This window comes from Hemibagrus wyckioides, linkage group LG21 (genome assembly GCF_019097595.1).
Source record: "Hemibagrus wyckioides isolate EC202008001 linkage group LG21, SWU_Hwy_1.0, whole genome shotgun sequence".
NCBI classification, from domain to species: domain Eukaryota; kingdom Metazoa; phylum Chordata; class Actinopteri; order Siluriformes; family Bagridae; genus Hemibagrus; species Hemibagrus wyckioides.
The window spans coordinates 2,618,841-2,638,840 of record NC_080730.1 but is presented as its reverse complement, the minus strand read 5'-3'; the positions used below and the strand labels follow the sequence as shown (position 1 = coordinate 2,638,840).

At 37.2% G+C, this 20,000-nt stretch overlaps 1 protein-coding gene across 15 annotated transcripts in view; it reads left to right on the top strand.

Annotated features, from left to right (window-relative positions):
* Positions 1–20,000, top strand: part of LOC131342417 (calmodulin-binding transcription activator 1-like) — a 244,339-nt gene that overhangs the window by 149,479 nt on the left and 74,860 nt on the right. The window lies entirely within an intron of this gene.

Genomic DNA, 20,000 nt, shown 5'->3' with positions numbered 1-20,000 from the left:
GGGTAATGCTGAGAGAGAGACAACATGCACAGTGGGTGAGAGGAGAAGAGAGATAATGTGTGTATGCTGGAGGGAGAAAAAGTGATGTCAACTTTGTTTCTCTCTCTTCTGGCTGCGGAGGAGGAAATGGAGCAACATGGTTTAAAGCACTTTTGCGTATTATTCATCCTCTACGACATATTGGGCTGATTTACTTTAAGGAAGAGAAAAGAAAATCACATGTTTTTTCTTCTTGAAAGCGTACACTGACGGGAACTTTCCGGCCTTGGCGAGCGCGCTAATGACATTAAACAGAGCAGATGGATGGACACCTCGAGGCTGTAGCACCAGCGCAATCATATCGACTTTGCACACTTCTCCATAATGATCTTCCCCCCTTTTTTCTCTTTTTTTTAAATTTCAAACACAAGAAAAGACACCGCCTACACAGTGTCCTCCAAGACAACCGATCTGTACACACACACACACACACACACACGATAAATAATAACCAGAGACAGAAATCTGCAGGAGTGTGTGGAGTGAGAATGTGGAACCTTGTTGATTTGGGGTTTTTTTCAGCAGTTAATGATGTGCTTCGTGTATAAAAGGAGAAAGTGAAGGTCAAGGTCATTGCTACTCCAGTAGTGAAGCATTTAGGAAAAAAATAAACACAAGCAGGATGACCACACACACTCAAAGACTGAACACTTGGGCAGAACCGTATGCCTGAGGAAGGCACATGTACACAAACATTGTACACATACACACTCATACACACATATACAAACTCATACACACATATACACATTCATACACACACATACACACATATACACACATACACACATATACACATATACACACATATACACTCATATACAAACTCATACACCAAAATACACACATATACACACATACACACACATACAATCATACACACAAACACACACATTCTCATACACACACATACACACTCACTTTTTATACCTACCACTTCCTGCTCAGGTATCAGACCTATTTAGGTGTACAATCTCAGTGTTTATAATCATTTATAATCACAATCTCAGTGTTTATAATCATTTATAATCACAATCTCAGTGTTTATAATCATTTATAATCACAATCTCAGTGTTTATAATCATTTATAATCACAATCTCAGTGTTTATAATCATTTATAATCACAATCTCAGTGTTTATAATCATTTATAATCACAATCTCAGTGTTTATAATCATTTATAATCACAATCTCAGTGTTTATAATCATTTATAATCACAATCTCAGTGTTTATAATCATTTATAATCACAATCTCAGTGTTTATAATCATTTATAATCACAATCTCAGTGTTTATAATCATTTATAATCACAATCTCAGTGTTTATAATCATTTATAATCACAATCTCAGTGTTTATAATCATTGATAATCACAATCTCAGTGTTTATAATCATTTATAATCACACGCTCAGTGTTTATAATCATTTATAATCACACTCTCAGTGTTTATAATCATTTATAATCACACGCTCAGTGTTTATAATCATTTATAATCACACTCTCAGTGTTTATAATCATTTATAATCACACTCTCAGTGTTTATAATCATTTATAATCACACTCTCAGTGTTTATAATCATTTATAATCACACTCTCAGTGTTTATAATCATTTATAATCACACTATGTTTATAATCATTTATAATCACACTCTCAGTGTTTATAATCATTTATAATCACACTCTCAGTGTTTATAATCATTTATAATCACACTCTCAGTGTTTATAATCATTTATAATCACACTCTCAGTGTTTATAATCATTTATAATCACAATCTCAGTGTTTATAATCATTTATAATCACACTCTATGTTTATAATCATTTATAATCACACTCTCAGTGTTTATAATCATTTATAATCACACTGTCAGTATTTATAATCATTTATAATCACACTCTCAGTGTTTATAATCATTTATAATCACACTCTCAGTGTTTATAATCATTTATAATCACACTCTCAGTGTTTATAATCATTTATAATCACAATCTCAGTGTTTATAATCATTTATAATCACACTCTCAGTGTTTATAATCATTTATAATCACACTCTCAGTGTTTATAATCATTTATAATCACACTCTCAGTGTTTATAATCATTTATAATCACAATCTCAGTGTTTATAATCATTTATAATCACACTCTATGTTTATAATCATTTATAATCACACTCTCAGTGTTTATAATCATTTATAATCACACTCTATGTTTATAATCATTTATAATCACACTCAGTGTTTATAATCATTTATAATCACACTCTCAGTGTTTATAATCATTTATAATCACACTCTCAGTGTTTATAATCATTTATAATCACACTCTCAGTGTTTATAATCATTTATAATCACACTCTCAGTGTTTATAATCATTTATAATCACAATCTCAGTGTTTATAATCATTTATAATCACACTCTATGTTTATAATCATTTATAATCACACTCTCAGTGTTTATAATCATTTATAATCACAATCTCAGTGTTTATAATCATTTATAATCACAATCTCAGTGTTTATAATCATTTATAATCACAATCTCAGTGTTTATAATCATTTATAATCACAATCTCAGTGTTTATAATCATTTATAATCACAATCTCAGTGTTTATAATCATTTATAATCACAATCTCAGTGTTTATAATCATTTATAATCACAATCTCAGTGTTTATAATCATTTATAATCACACGCTCAGTGTTTATAATCATTTATAATCACACGCTCAGTGTTTATAATCATTTATAATCACACGCTCAGTGTTTATAATCATTTATAATCACACTCTCAGTGTTTATAATCATTTATAATCACACTCTCAGTGTTTATAATCATTTATAATCACACTCTCAGTGTTTATAATCATTTATAATCACACTCTCAGTGTTTATAATCATTTATAATCACACTCTCAGTGTTTATAATCATTTATAATCACACTCTCAGTGTTTATAATCATTTATAATCACACTATGTTTATAATCATTTATAATCACACTCTCAGTGTTTATAATCATTTATAATCACACTCTCAGTGTTTATAATCATTTATAATCACACTCTCAGTGTTTATAATCATTTATAATCACACTCTCAGTGTTTATAATCATTTATAATCACACTATGTTTATAATCATTTATAATCACACTCTCAGTGTTTATAATCATTTATAATCACACTCTCAGTATTTATAATCATTTATAATCACACTCTCAGTGTTTATAATCATTTATAATCACACTCTCAGTGTTTATAATCATTTATAATCACACTCTCAGTGTTTATAATCATTTATAATCACAATCTCAGTGTTTATAATCATTTATAATCACACTCTCAGTGTTTATAATCATTTATAATCACACTCTCAGTGTTTATAATCATTTATAATCACACTCTCAGTGTTTATAATCATTTATAATCACAATCTCAGTGTTTATAATCATTTATAATCACACTCTATGTTTATAATCATTTATAATCACACTCTCAGTGTTTATAATCATTTATAATCACACTCTATGTTTATAATCATTTATAATCACACTCAGTGTTTATAATCATTTATAATCACACTCTCAGTGTTTATAATCATTTATAATCACACTCTCAGTGTTTATAATCATTTATAATCACACTCTCAGTGTTTATAATCATTTATAATCACACTCTCAGTGTTTATAATCATTTATAATCACAATCTCAGTGTTTATAATCATTTATAATCACACTCTATGTTTATAATCATTTATAATCACACTCTCAGTGTTTATAATCATTTATAATCATACTCTCCGGTGTTTATAATCATTTATAATCACACTCTCTGGTGATTATAATCATTTATAATCACACTCTATGTTTATAATCATTTATAATCACACTCTCAGTGTTTATAATCATTTATAATCACAATCTCAGTGTTTATAATCATTTATAATCACACTCTCAGTGTTTATAATCATTTATAATCACAATCTCAGTGTTTATAATCATTTATAATCACACTCTCAGTGTTTATAATCATTTATAATCACACTCTCAGTGTTTATAATCATTTATAATCACACTCTCAGTGTTTATAATCATTTATAATCACAATCTCAGTGTTTATAATCATTTATAATCACACTCTATGTTTATAATCATTTATAATCACACTCTCAGTGTTTATAATCATTTATAATCACACTCTATGTTTATAATCATTTATAATCACACTCAGTGTTTATAATCATTTATAATCACACTCTCAGTGTTTATAATCATTTATAATCACACTCTCAGTGTTTATAATCATTTATAATCACACTCTCAGTGTTTATAATCATTTATAATCACACTCTCAGTGTTTATAATCATTTATAATCACAATCTCAGTGTTTATAATCATTTATAATCACACTCTATGTTTATAATCATTTATAATCACACTCTCAGTGTTTATAATCATTTATAATCATACTCTCCGGTGTTTATAATCATTTATAATCACACTCTCTGGTGATTATAATCATTTATAATCACACTCTATGTTTATAATCATTTATAATCACACTCTCAGTGTTTATAATCATTTATAATCACAATCTCAGTGTTTATAATCATTTATAATCACACTCTATGTTTATAATCATTTATAATCACACTCTCAGTGTTTATAATCATTTATAATCATACTCTCCGGTGTTTATAATCATTTATAATCACACTCTCTGGTGATTATAATCATTTATAATCAGACTCTCAGTGTTTATAATCATTCATAATCACACTCTCCAGTGTTTATAATCATTTATTATCACACTCTCAGTGTTTATAATCATTTATAATCACACACTCAGTGTTTATAATCATTTATTATCATACTCTCCGGTGTTTATAATCATTTATAATCATACTCTCAGTGTTTATAATCATTTATAATCACACTCTCAGTGTTTATAATCATTTATAATCACACTCTCCAGTGTTTATAATCATTTATAATCACACTCTCAGTGTTTATAATCATTTATAATCACACTCTGTGTTTATAATCATTCATAATCACACTCTCAGTGTTTATAATCATTTATAATCACACTCTCCAGTGTTTATAATCATTTATAATCACACTCTCAGTGTTTATAATCATTTATAATCACACTCTGTGTTTATAATCATTTATAATCACACTCAGTGTTTATAATCATTTATAATCACACTCTCAGTGTTTATAATCATTTATTATCACACTCTCAGTGTTTATAATCATTTATAATCACACTCTCAGTGTTTATAATCATTTATAATCACACTCTCAGTGTTTATAATCATTTATAATCACAATCTCAGTGTTTATAATCATTTATAATCACACTCTATGTTTATAATCATTTATAATCACACTCTATGTTTATAATCATTTATAATCACACTCTCAGTGTTTATAATCATTTATAATCACACTCTCAGTGTTTATAATCATTTATAATCACACTCTCAGTGTTTATAATCATTTATAATCACACTCTCAGTGTTTATAATCATTTATAATCACACTCTCAGTGTTTATAATCATTTATAATCACACTCTCAGTGTTTATAATCATTTATAATCACAATCTCAGTGTATATAATCATTTATAATCACACTCTATGTTTATAATCATTTATAATCACACTCTCAGTGTTTATAATCATTTATAATCAGACTCTCAGTGTTTATAATCATTCATAATCACACTCTCCAGTGTTTATAATCATTTATTATCACACTCTCAGTGTTTATAATCATTTATAATCACACACTCAGTGTTTATAATCATTTATTATCATACTCTCCGGTGTTTATAATCATTTATTATCACACTCTCAGTGTTTATAATCATTTATTATCACACTCTCAGTGTTTATAATCATTTATAATCACACTCTCAGTGTTTATAATCATTTATTATCACACTCTCAGTGTTTATAATCATTTATTATCACACTCTCAGTGTTTGTAATCATTTATTATCACACTCTCAGTGTTTATAATCATTTATTATCACACTCTCAGTGTTTGTAATCATTTATTATCACACTCTCAGTGTTTATAATCATTTATTATCACACTCTCAGTGTTTATAATCATTTATAATCACACTCTCAGTGTTTATAATCATTTATTATCACACTCTCAGTGTTTATAATCATTTATAATCACACTCTCAGTGTTTATAATCATTTATAATCACACTCTCAGTGTTTATAATCATTTATTATCACACTCTCAGTGTTTATAATCATTTATTATCACACTCTCAGTGTTTATAATCATTTATAATCACACTCTCAGTGTTTATAATCATTTATTATCACACTCTCAGTGTTTATAATCATTTATAATCACACTCTCAGTGTTTATAATCATTTATAATCACACTCTCAGTGTTTATAATCATTTATTATCACACTCTCAGTGTTTATAATCATTTATAATCACACTCTCAGTGTTTATAATCATTTATAATCACACTCTCAGTGTTTATAATCATTTATAATCACACTCTCAGTGTTTATAATCATTTATTATCACACTCTCAGTGTTTATAATTATTCTCAGACTGACAGTCTCAGAGTTTATAATCATTTATAATCATACTCTCCGGTGTTTATAATCATTTATAATCATTTATAATCACACTCTCCGTTGTTTATAATCATTTATAATCACACTCTCAGTGTTTATAATCATTTATAATCACACTCTCAGTGTTTATAATCATTTATAATCACACTCTCAGTGTTTATAATCATTTATAATCCCACTCTCAGTGTTTATAATCATTTATAATCACACTCTCAGTGTTTATAATCATTTATAATCACACTCTCCAGTGTTTATAATCCTTTATAATCACACTCTCCAGTGTTTATAATCATTTATAATCACACTCTCAGTGTTTATAATCATTTATAATCACACTCTCAGTGTTTATAATCATTTATAATCCCACTCTCAGTGTTTATAATCATTTATAATCACACTCTCAGTGTTTATAATCATTTATAATCCCACTCTCAGTGTTTATAATCATTTATAATCACACTCTCCAGTGTTTATAATCCTTTGTAAATAGTCTGGAGCAGTAGATGAAACAAAAGGCAGAAATAAAAAAAAAAGAATCAGGAAAGAGGATCTAAAGCAGGAAGTACACACAGCAACAGGAAACAGAACAAAAAAGAAAGGCTTGGACCGAACCAGCAGGGCTTACTCTGAACATCAACTAATCAAAGGTGAACTGAAAGCAGGGGAGAAGAATCAAGATCCAAATCAATAACAGGACAGGAGCAGATACCAGACCCGCTCCAGAACAATACACACACCGCCAGACTCGATCACGTGATCGGAAACAAAAGCTGGAACACAGAAGAGCCTCGGAGCGCCGAGACGGGGAATTACACGATAACCAGACCTCCAGAGACGGTGCAGAACATGCAGATAGTCCACGAAAGATGAGAAGAACTTTGATAAAGTCATTGTTTCTTGTAGCAACAAAATGGCAGCGTTAGAAGATGAGTAGGGGTTCAGATTTCCTGGATCTTCAGAACCAGTGATGTTGTTTCGTTGTCCCCTTAATCGTCCCGTGTCTGTCAAACCCATCAGAACCAGTGTCAGTGTCACAGGAGTGTCTCTCCACTGCTTACTGCTTATTTGCACATTTGATGGCATGGAGCAGCTCGTGAGCATCGTTCCACTACCTGAGCTCCACCACAGGAAAGAAATCATTCTTGATCCTTGGTCTTTGATGCATTTTGAAGAAAGCAGCTCGAGTGGGTTGAGAAGGATTTAACTGTTACTGTCGAGGACACGCAGATTTATTTTTCACTTTGTCAGGTTTCAAAGCCAACGCAGCAGCGGAGTGACACCAGTGAACAGAGTGAGACCGAAGCCCTTGTGCTACGCTCTGGGATCACTCGTGAGGATCGAATGTTCGCCCACTCGCAGGAACACCAGCCAGGAGCAAACTGCTGAAGTTGTGTCTCAAGAGGATGAGGCTGAGTGTTCTCCTGACAGCGGCTACTCCTCCGTACCGGCCGCGCCGTGAGACCATTCCGATGTTCTTTTTGTCCTTCACACAGGAAAATTTTCCACACGCATCCAGCCTGAGTCAACCCACCTCTCTCAATCATCTCCCCATTCTTATCATGTCTATCACCACACACACACACACACACACCTATGATCCGGCAACTGGCTTCATTCCAGTGTTTTAGAAAAAATCCACTCTGCCATGGCCAGGTCTTTGGAATAGAGGCTATGCTCCCAGAGCTTCAGGGAGTAATGAAGAGAAATCCTCCATGCTCAATTGATTTCAGAGGTGAGACGAAAACCACGGGAAAAACAGCCAAGCTATTACGGCTGGCAGCGAGCCGTCAGGGGCACGAAGGTAAAGAACGCAAAGGGTCAGAACCAGCACCGTTTACCATTTCAACTAGATGGAATCTGTGTATTGAGCTTTAACAGCTATTAGCCTGAACACCGAGTCTGAATCACAGCGAAATCTCTACTTCTGCTCTGTTTGATATTTGTTTTGGATTGGTTTTGTGGTGAAAAAAAAAACGAACCAAAAAACACAAATCTTGGCTCAACACACGATGGAAACATTTTCCACAACAACTCATTTTGACTCGGTCCAAATCTCCTGCATGTAGAGAGCAACAGCTCAGTGATTTGATTCAGTTACAATCCAAAATACACAACATTCAATTCATTCATTCGATTCGAGTCGACTCAGAGTCGAATCACTTTCTTAGTGCTGGAGTCTCCTTAGAAACAAACATGACTCTTCATTTTGTTGTTTGTTTTGATCCATACCTGAATGTGACCTGCCTAATGAACTACACAGGGGTGGAGAACCCACACCTTCTTTTCCTTCTTTTACCTCCCAGTTAAAGGTCTTTTAATAGTAAATTGCTCAAAAGATTTTAGTTTCTAGCTACGTTTGCAGCTTTTCTATTTTTTTAACAGCTTCCAAAGTTTAGATTTGTAAAATAATTCCGTATTCATATTGCAGCCCAAATTTCAAGCACGATTAGACCAACATAACTGACCGCGTTTAAGAGTTGATCGACATTATACGTCATTTCTCTTTGATAATCTCGGTGTACATCAAATATGACCTTGTGTCAGGTTTCTATATTGCTTAACGCCAAAGCACTGGAACGCTTTTAGATCTAAATTTGGCGACTTTTCCAAGTCCAAGAGAGTTCAAGAGATTGCCCTGTGATTGGACACTGCATCAGTCACAGTCACATCAGCGTGTCCCAAGCTCTGTGCTCTCATTGGTCATTTACAGGAAGCTGATATTTTTCCACTCGTCTTCCGTATTGACCTACACGTTTTGCGGCGGCCGTGTTGCTGTCTGCCGCCAGCTCCGGTCTTTATTTTTGAAAAGGCCAGCATGGTCGCGTGTGGTGGGCAGAGAGAGCGCACGACCTTTCGGAAAGACAATACCTTTCTCCCTTTTCTCCTCACTTTCTCTCTCTCTCTCTCTCTCTCTCTCTGAGTTTCTGACCCAAATTCAATCCGGTTCAAAACAGGCTCGAGTTCTGCGCTCGGCACAGCAATGTGTCTCATCTCCCGGAACAACAGCGAACGTCTGGCTGGTTGTATTTCCTCTCTGACTCATTTACCGTCTCGTGCTGCGGCATCCCCTTTTTATGCAAATGCACTCGTCAGAATCTATTTCGGTTTCGTCGCTGGCGTGTGTTTTGCAACGAACGGCGTTTCGGAGCTCGTATTGAGGTTCGCTTTCCTTTCTAATCTAAAACACTTTGCCGCCTTGCTGTTTCAGAGAAAAATAATAGCAGTTGAAAAGCATTTGCAAAACTCAGAAATGGAGAAATATGTAACTTTTTTTTGGTGGGGGGGTTTGGGGCTTTTGCAAAACACACAATTTTAGTTTCAGTCTACATCCTTTTTTTTGTTGTTTATATAATAAATAAACTGGGAAGGCTGCGATGAAGCTGAGCTGTGAGGAGTTTCACACCACCGTCCCATTTTAAGTCAGATGTGCTCAACAGAGTTTCATGCTCGTGGGTGGATTTGAACCGAGATTGCATCGGCTGCCTCATGGGACAGATTCTCCTCCGTTCGTCTCAAATGGATTATAGCAGCGTGGCATCTTATGGCTGTACAAAAACCAGATAAACGCAGTTTCATCAGTCTTACTGCTGCCGTCTCACAGGCTTCTGAACAGCGTCGAGCTCGGTGGTCCTCAGGTGAATTCTCACACCGATAAACGCTCTGTGAGTGAAGGGAAAGTTCCTCGGTTTATGCAGAACTTGATTTTACCTTCGTGCTTCCTGAGAAAAATTTTCCTTTGAGCTTGGCGTCGAAAATAAAGACTGACAGAGCAGATTGTTCAGTATGTTTCATCAACCGCATTACAACTAAGAAACACTGAACTAGAAGTAGCCCGGTGTTTTAGCGCCTCAATAAACAATTATTAATTTTTTTAATTTTATGTGATGAACGAGATACAAAGTTGAGTCCATGAAGTTATATCACATCATTACATTTAGAGTTTTAGATTGAATGTATTGCATCTGTCTTTTTGTGACGGAGCTGATCAAGCAGTCAAGCAAGTTTACAGCTCACACGATTCGTATCATTCAGTTCATCCATAACGTCATATCTGTATGTTTTAAAACACGATATTTATTATCCAAAGTGTGTTAGGGTGAGATCGTGATGAGATCAGAATCACACATTGCTGCTTTTTCAGTAAACTCCGCCCTCAGCACTCAGCTTCCGTGGTCATTTGGGATCTCGGGTCATATGCGTGTGCGTAAGCTCGGAGGTCAGTCACTTACATGTCGCCACTAAATTGATAGACACGCTCTTTGTAAGCATCGCTATGGTCATTCAGGCTCCCTATATCCTCTAAATGGGACCAGACGAGATAACGTGCTGCTAGTCAGATCAGATCCTGGGTGGATTTTAGGGCCACGGCCCTCGCTCAGGCTTCTCACAGATTCTGCATTAACATGCAGAGCACACACCGAATCCTGCTCCTTTTAAACCTCGGCAGCAAGGGGATCCTCACGCCATCCTGTAGAGGTGAGGATCACACCCAGCTAAATACAGCTTTCTACGTAAACACGCTTCCGTTGCCTAAAAATCTCCCTTTGCTCAAGCAACCGGAGAAAAGGGCCAAGAGGCTAAGGTGATAAAACTGATATAGCAGAGACTTTGTTTGGACGTGTGGCTACTGTATGTGTGTGAGTGTGTGCCCCAGAGATGTCCTTAAATTTTTCTGGATCGGTGTGGTGGCTGTAGGCAGCTGTGAGATCTTATTTTCTGATAGCGAACAAGCTGACTGGGAGCATGTGCTCTTCTGTGCAACAACCCGGAGAACAAGCCTGCAGCCCATAGGCACAGCGAATGAAAAGAGCACAACCGCTTACAACTAATCCCTCTGACAGCCGCCATTGGCATACAGTGATGTGGTGTGTGTGTTTATCCCTTCTGATGATGTTTCCATGGTGTCATTTTTATTAGCGTCGCAGCAGACCCAGGACATATTCGTACCGCACATCTCGTTTAGGAACAGTGCATTAAAGAATGTGACACTGAAGCCAGAAGATGAGCAAGAGAACGAGTGCAGAAGGTTGAGCTGAAGAACGAGGGAGGAAGGAAGGAACAAGGGAAAGGGCCAGCAGAGGTGGCAGACCGGCATCCGCTGCAGCCTAATTAAATTAACCAAGACACATGTCGTCCAGTCGGGACAACTAGGCAGCTGTCGTCTCTCTGAGGCCTGTCGAGGAAAGAGGAGAAGCTGGACAAAGCTGGAACTCTGACACGCGCGAGAGCTCAAATCATTACCCACATTCATACTGGTGTCAAGAAGCCTGCTACACTGTGAAGGCAGGCTTATAGGCACTAAAGCTTTCCTTTAGCAGCACAAAAGATGGACAGCGTACCCTTTAGCGCTTCATATCTCATAGCTGCACGTGGGACTAAAGATGCGTCATGACACGACGTAATGCATCATGATGCAGAAATGTGACGTGTGCATTAGCACTGTATTAATTATACACCTACTGCATAGTGTCATGGAGACCTCGTGCTGTTACTGGGAACAGTCTTCTGCACTAGTGAAGTGACCCATGGCGTTGGATCACAGTGACGGACACTTATTATTGATTATACGCCTACACAACCATGTTATAACGGTTCAAATGAGCTCTTCATTAGGTTTCAGATGACAGCAGACCTGCGCTGCTTTAATTTACAGAGGCAGAGAGAGAGGCTGAAGAAGTCTGGCATATTAGCCAACTTTGGAGCTTTGTTTCTGTTAAAATGATGTTTCAGGATCCTACAGAGATGCTACATGTTTAGGTCATTTTCCCTAGGCTTTATAAAAGATTGAGGGGGGGATTTTAAATGTATTCATTTATTTTTAAATTATAATAAACTTATAGTAATAAGTTAATAGTAGTAATATTAATATAAAAAAATAAATTAAATAAGGTTAATAATAAATTAAACCTCAGTTTGTAGTTTTTTATTTATTTTAATGTATTTATTTTGTTAGTTTTTTATTTATTTTGATTTATTTATTCTGGTAGTTTTTGCTTAACTTTTTAATTTATTTATTTTGGGTTTTTTTTAAATTTATTTTTCATTTATTTATTCTGTTAGTTTTTGATGTATTTTGATTTATTTATTCTGTTAGTTTTGATTTATTTTGATTTATTTAGTCTGTTAGTTTTTGCTTTATTTTGATTTATTCATTCTGCTAGTTTTGTATTAATTTTTATTTATTCATTTTGTTAGTTTTTGATTTATTTCCTTTTCTACAGACAAAAAAATACACACTGTTTATAATTCAGAAATTATAAAAGGGTGTGTATTGTTTATTCATCAACACCTTCTGGCCAATCACAATCCAGAGTTCATTGGCGTTGCATGTCTTTGAAAAATTGCACTCTTTATAAAAGCAAATAAATAAATAAACCTATAGAGCACCTCAGCGAGTGTTAGCGGGCTGTATGTCTTCCATACTCGGCTTTCTACTAGACGAAGCTACAAATACAGCACCAATAAAACTGCGCTATATTTGTTCATGGTTGTCCCTTTGCCAGTAATAACTGTCAGAATAAATAAAACACTATATGAGAGAGAGAGAGAGAGAGAGAGAGAGAGAGAGAGAGAATTTATAGGTATGGATATAAGAGTGTCCAGAGTTGGTTTAAATAGGATTGAGCGACGCTGCCTCCTGAGCTTCACTGCGCCTTCTGGGCTTTGGGAGTTTATGCCATACACTGACCATTACGTAGTAAATTTTGTGAGGATGAAGCAGGTTTACTGTTTAACAACTTTTTTATTAGCCGCTCCATCTGTCACGCTGGCCTGTACGTGTCACTCCGGTTACTTGAAGTTCGTTGAACCAGAGAAGACCCTTGCGTCTCGCGCCGCTACATTCAGTAGCGCTATTTACGTTTTATCTACATTCCAAATGATGAGGTATACGTACACTACGCACTTACACTAAGCACTATGTACTCTAGCGGCTAGAATGTCAGAAGAGTCGAATCGATTGTCTCAAATGGAAGTCTTTTATACTAACAATAAGTATGAGTTTTTGTGTTTTCTGGTAGCCCCGCCCCTTTTCCGCTACATTAGCAAAGCTGCGAGTGTTGAGTGCATGAACATTCCACACATGGTGTTTTACTTGAATAAGTGAATCATCTAGGTACTTTTTCTTCTTCTTCTCCTTCTTCTTCTTGGAAGTTTTCTGTGTGACCACATGACTCTGTAGTGACCACACGACACCCTGAAGTAGCATAAGTATGCGAATCAGGACACGCCTCTCGTGTTCCAACTGTTCTCATGCCATGTCTGAGGTACTGCATTATACCGTGTTGTTCTTGTTCTTGCTCTCACTCTTGTTTGTGTTTGCTTGTGAATGACCCTCATTTCCACTTGGCTAGTTTTCTGTGTGTTTTCATTAATAAATACCTGCGCTTGTATCCGCCGCCCACTCCCTGACACCCTGATGCTTGGCTTTTAAGATAATACACCACTGTTGAATTCTCCAGCCTGATGTAACAGAACAGCTTGGTTTATATTAATGCGCTCCTTCTGAAACGTCAGCGCTTTTCTCTATGTGAGGACATCTGTGGAAGGAGACTCGAGAGTCGGTGCTTTTCTGACATTTTCAGGACAGAGGAGAGTTTTTTTTGCGGTTCCTCAGTAACCTGACAAGCTGTGGGGGTTTTTGTCTTATTAGAGGCTGCTGATGGAACTGCTGTTTATAGCTGCTATAACACAAGCGATAACAGGATCTAACTCCTTTCATAGACTTTCCTTATCAATAATGTGGCTTAAAATATAAAGAGATAGAAAGTTTAAACCTTTTTTCTGCACACCAACCCGATGTTGATTATTTTCCTGTACCAGACACAGATAGTATCATTTCTTTATTTAATAGGCTTGGGGAATTTTGTGCTGTGAGGCTGTGGCCGAGAAATGCGAAACACAATAACAAATCTGAAAACACAAGGACAGTTCAGACTAACCAGAAAAGGTAGGTATGGTTTTCGAACGGAATTCTTCCCTCTGACTGGACGAGGCATCGGTCACTCAGGATATAGAGGAAGTCCAGCAGTAGCTGCAGCAGTAGAAAGTGGATTGGTGTGTGTATGAACACAGCTCTTCTCTTATAGCACTCCTTAAATCCTTTAATCTGGAATAGTTTCCTCTTCCAAACATTCCTGGTGTGTTTTTAGAGATCACAAACTAATCTTTACTCCATGATACGCTATCAGTATATCCAACATCACACTGACCATATGAACGTCCTTCCTCACAGCAGCGCTGAATACATTCTTATGAAGATAAATATATATGTTTGTTATTTTCTTTAAAAGATTTAAAGTTGCAGAAAAATATGGTTTAAAGTGAAGGCAGAACTCCACACATGTACCAGAAATAAAGCTGGATACACAATTTCCTATTTCCTGTATATCCTGAGTGACAGATGTCTCGTCCAATCAGCAGTAACAATTCCATTCGCAAACTATACCTACCTTTTCCTCTCTGTCTGATTCGTCCTCGTGTTTTCGGATTTGTTATTGTGTTCTGCACTTCTTGGCAAAACCGTACTATACATTATGACCTTGATATTTATGTTAACGCTAACACGTGGCCTTTAGGCCTGGAACTAAAATATAAGAGATGTGAGGCATTGTCTCATCATCTAGTCAGATAAGATAAGATAAGATAAGATAAGATAAGATAAGATAAGATAAGATAAGATAAGATAAGATAAGATAAGATAAGATAAAAGCTGGTCTAAGAGCTTCTTCAGTTACTAATATTAGCTCAAACCAGCAAGGAACCTAATCCCAGCCGCACACTAATACCTTGAGATCCCTCAAGGCTCGCTTTTATTAGATTATATTTCTTATCTGCTGCTAAAAGACGCTTATAAACACAGCTGATTCAGGGCCAGTTAGAAAACATGTCGTCGGTTTATTTACCCCACAAATATTTTCTGAACCACAGCTGCTCCAGCACATCTGTCGTATGTGTGTGTATATATATATTTATATGTTTGTAAAGTATGATCATTATTGATCTTATTACAGTTTTTAATTGATGTCAGTAATGTAATTAGTGTTTCAGCATTTCTGTTCACTTTGGTCAAAACACTTGATATAGGAATAATGACACTTAATTATAATGAACAGTAATGGAAGTGTCTTTTATCGAGGGTAACGAACGTCGTAAACGTTTTCCGTGTTGTGGCATTGAAAAAAACAAATACACATCCAGCTTTTCAAGTCCAGAAGCGTGCCAGAATCACTCAGCCAGAAGTGGACACTAAGCGAGCCAGACAAATCTACGACCTTCAGGCATCATTTATGAGCTTCCACAAAAAGTATGCACACTTCCGCTTCTCCTCCTCCTCTCCTTTCTCTGGTAGGAGTTTAGGACAGCGTGATTAATACTGTAAAAATCACTGGTGTGTGTGTGTGTGAGAGAGAGAGAGAGAGAGAGAGAGAGAGAGAGAGAGAAAGTGTTGTGTGTGTGTGAGAGAGAGAGAGAGAGAGAGAGAGAAAGTGGTGTGTGTGTGTGTCTGTGTCTGTGTGTGTGTGTCTGTGTGTGTTTCCTTTCTTTCCGTTCCTCTCTGTAGAACTGTAGTAAACGAGTGGAGAACAGAGAGATAGATAAAAATGCCCCTCCTTTTACCCCAGCAGTGTGAGTGAACCTCCATCAGGTCATGTTCCTGCCCTGTCAGGAGGTGACACTTTCATTATTCAGCAGCCTCTCTTTCTCTCTCTCTCTCTCTCTGTGGCTCATTCAAAGAATTTATCATCTAATTCTGAGGGCTTTAATTGCTGTTGTTTTCCTCCACCAAAGACAAGACCTGGTATTCTGTGCAGAACGTTCCGGCGCGCGGGAAATCGTCTTTTATAACAAACATGCGCGCTAAATTCCTTCCATAAATCTAGCAGAATGAGCTCGGAAATAGCAATTACACACATCACATCAGGCTCTATCTTCATGCAAGGACGAGCCCAACTCAGCGAATAAAGATTATTGCTAATTTGGTTGGATGTAAGCCAGGTTTTTCTTTTTTTCCCCTTCTCTTTTCACCTGGTTGTTTTGTTTTCGTAGCTTGAGACGAGTACGAGCGCAGTTTTAGTGAAATCACAGAGGAAGAATTAGACAAGACAAAAGATGACAGAAATCGCATTTGCTCTCCATCCTCACACTCCATCACTCCATACTCCTAACACGAACCTGCTGAATATGCAAATAGAAAGTCTGCATAACTCCGCCTCTTTTTGCTGCCGCATGCACCAATTGTCACAAAGACTATTTACATACATATATTATCTACACATTCATGTACATATAAATATTACAAATATTTATTCGATCCTGAGCTCAGGTTCCTGGCTACATGTCTTCCTTCCACGTCCATGTGAGTGTCCGGTTTCTTCTCATGTCCTAAAACTTGCCAGTATGTGGATTGAGTTGGCGTGAAGTCCTGGCAACCCATCCTAGGTGTGTTCCCCCCTCGAGTCCTGAAATAGACCAGGATAGAGCTGATGAATGAATGAATTAATTAATGAATATAGAGATACACTGACCAGGCATAGCATTATGACCACCTGCCTAATATAGTGTTGGTCCCCCTTTCGCTGCCAAAACTCATCATGCACTGTGTATTCTGACCCCTTTCTATCAGAACCAGCATTAACTTCTTCAGCAGTTTGAGCAACAGTAGCTCGTCTGTTGGATCGGATCACACGGGCCAGCCTTCTCTCCCCACACGCATCAGTGAGCCTTGACCACCCATGACCCTGTCGCCGGTTCACCACTGTTCCTTCCTTGGACCACTTTTGATAGATACTGACCACTGCAGACTGAGAACATCCCACAAGAGCTGCAGTTTTGGAGATGCTCTGATCCAGTGGTCTAGCCATCACAGTTTGGTCCTTTTGGTCAAACTCGCTCAAATCCTTACGCTTGTCCATTTTTTCTGCTTCTAACATCAACTTTGAGGACAAAATTTTGACTTGCTGCCTAATATATCCCACCCACTAACAGGTGCCATGATGAGGAGATACTCAGTCTCATTCACTTCACTTGTCAATGGTCATAATGTTATGGCTGATCAGTGTATTAAATTCCACTCATCTAGCCCAAATACACAAGAATATTTGAAGCTCCCAGGGTTTCAGCCCTGAGGCCCTTTGTCCACTCAGGGCTAAACAGACACGATGCTGCGTGTCAGAGAGAGCGGAGGTTTATTGAGGTTAAAGAGCGAACCGTTAGCTCTTGTTCTCCCGGGCCAGTTTTTTTTTTTTTTTTTTTGTAGCTCACCCATTTTCATAAAGTAAAATATCTCTCCTTCTGACCTCCTCCTGCAAAGCCACAGCGTGCCAGCCCAGTAAAGCGAGTAATTACTTTAATTAGACGAGGTCGCAGAAAGCCAAAAACATCACCTTGCCTCCTTATCCACACACTCACACACATACAGTACTCTATTCATCGACCTCCTCCCAAACCAACTTCACCCCACTGCTCCAGAGCGCACAGCCTCGTTCGGGAAGACGTCCATGTTCATGCTGTTGGGATGAAACCCGGTGGGTGTGGTTTTCTGTTCGGTTTCTTCACTGCCAGAAGAATAAGAAAGCAAACAGAAAAAAATGGTGGTTAAGGACAGGACAAAAAATATTCCACCACATTTCCTATTATCTCTATCACGATATACTTTATGTAGGTTTGATCACTGATAATGAAAAAAGGGTAAATAAATTCTGTAACAGTGATAACATTTCACAGTTTCTTTTACAATTAAAAACAGTCCAAAATAGAGAGTTCAAACACAGTTCCCCTGGGTCCTAGTGAACCCCAGGTTAAAGTGAATCCTGGGGTTGTGTAGTTAGAGGTTTCACACTGTTCACACTCTTCATCCTGATAGAGAGAGAGAGAGAGAGAGAGAGAGAGAGCAAGAGAGAGAGGGAGAGAGAGGGAGACAGAAAGACAGAGACAGAAAGACAGACAGACTGAGAGAGAGAGAGAGAGACAGACAGAAAGAGAGACAGACAGACAGACTGAGGGAGACAGAGCTGAGAGAGAGAGAGACAGACAGACAGCGAGACAAAAATAGAGATAGACAGACAGACAGAGAGAGAGAGCTGAGAGAGAGAGACAGAGAGAGAGAGATGTGTTGTTAAATGTGTGTGGTCTGTAACTGCACTATACTGAGAGTTACTGTAATAAATACAGTAGTTATTTTTTTATCATTAAATCTAATTTAACAGATGTATCTGCCTTTTTTTATAACCCCGTGCTAATCCCGCTTCTAAACCACACATGAGAAACGTTCCTCTACCCGGGGTTAAAAGCAGGGATTAGTACAACGATCTCAGTGTGAAAATCTTCATCAGTTTATTATTATTATTTTTTTAATCAGAAACATCAGACTCATTAACAGTATCTCAGTAAAGTGCATTATTTTCAGTTGGTCTCAAATCAGAACTTCAGGATTTTATTGAGAATGATGGAGGGAAAAAAAGAGGAGTGTTTCAGTGCTTTGAATCACCAGCAGCCACATGCTTCCTGTTGGAAAGAGCTGCAGTTTGGGCCATTTGGCTCCCGCTTTTTTTGATTTACCTGTGACCAAGCCAGCAAATGAGCCAAGCAAACCCTCAAGCAGGTGTTACCCTCGGTGTAGTCTCCAGATTTCTCGAGCAGCGTGATAGCATTGTCCATGCTCCACGACTAGCCAAGCCCGAAGCTCTAAGCATCATTACGCCTTTCATGCTGTCCCAAACTGACCATCAATCCCAAGCCCAGATCCCTCTGACTGCTCACGCCTCACGTTATTTATCTCAGCTCGACTCGCAGGTCGCCGCCCGCGGCCTCGCCAGGCTCCGCCTCCTCCATCGGGCCTCCCATAGATCCTCACTCACGTCTCTTACAGCTCGCTGCCAGGCATGATCAGTCAAGCCCCGATGAGGGAGCCATTAAGTTAGGTAATGAAGGCTGCGTGAAAGGTTTGAGGTGCACGCCTTTCTTCTCGGTTCCTGCAGCAGGGGGGGCCGGCAAAATAGGCTCTGGAGACAGGCAATGAAAAGCATACTAAGCTTATCTCTCTAAAGACAGACCTGCTGCAGCCTCAGGGTTCAATAAACCACCCAAAGTCAGCTGCAGCCCCGAGACCTGCCTTCCTTTTATACCACAGATCTGTCAAGCCTCAGTGGAGAGAGGGCAAGGGATAGGAATGAAGAAATGTAGGAATGAGAGGGGCATCTTAAGATGCTTTCGCTCTCTCTCCCTCTCTTTCTCTCTCTCTCTCTCTCTTTGTGTCTCTCTGGGGATTTTTGGGGGTTTGGTTTTAAAATTTATAGCCATCACTTTTTTTTCCATTTCATTCTATTCACTCCTCTGTCCTTG